Below are 391 nucleotides of genomic sequence, written 5' to 3'. Positions count from 1 at the left end.
GCCCCGACGGTCCCGGCACGGAGCGAGGAGCGGTCGGAGCGCTCTGACGCGGCCCCGACAGTCCCGGCACGGAGCGAGGAGCGGTCGGAGCGCTCTGACGCAGCGCGCGCGCCCCGCGCCGTTCGAACCGCGCGCCAACCCACAAGCCCGGGTGCTACCACAGCTGCTGCCCGAGCGGGGGGCGCTGGCCACGCCTTCCTTCCCCTTCCCGGTCAAACAACAGAGCTGCTGGGGGATAATTCCCGAGTTCTTTATTATAAATGAAAGGAAAAAGCCTTGCTTTGTCGGCTGTTCCCTTGGTTACGTTAATTTTTGCTCACGTGTTCCAGAAAACACCCCTGCTTTTCTTCCTGGTTAGTTACGTTCAAAGCGTCCGCTGTTACACGAGCCA

This window comes from Corvus moneduloides, chromosome 11 (genome assembly GCF_009650955.1).
Source record: "Corvus moneduloides isolate bCorMon1 chromosome 11, bCorMon1.pri, whole genome shotgun sequence".
In the NCBI taxonomy this organism is placed as follows: Eukaryota; Metazoa; Chordata; class Aves; order Passeriformes; family Corvidae; genus Corvus; species Corvus moneduloides.
The sequence above is the reverse complement of the archived record's forward strand: the minus strand, read 5'-3'. Positions refer to the sequence as shown.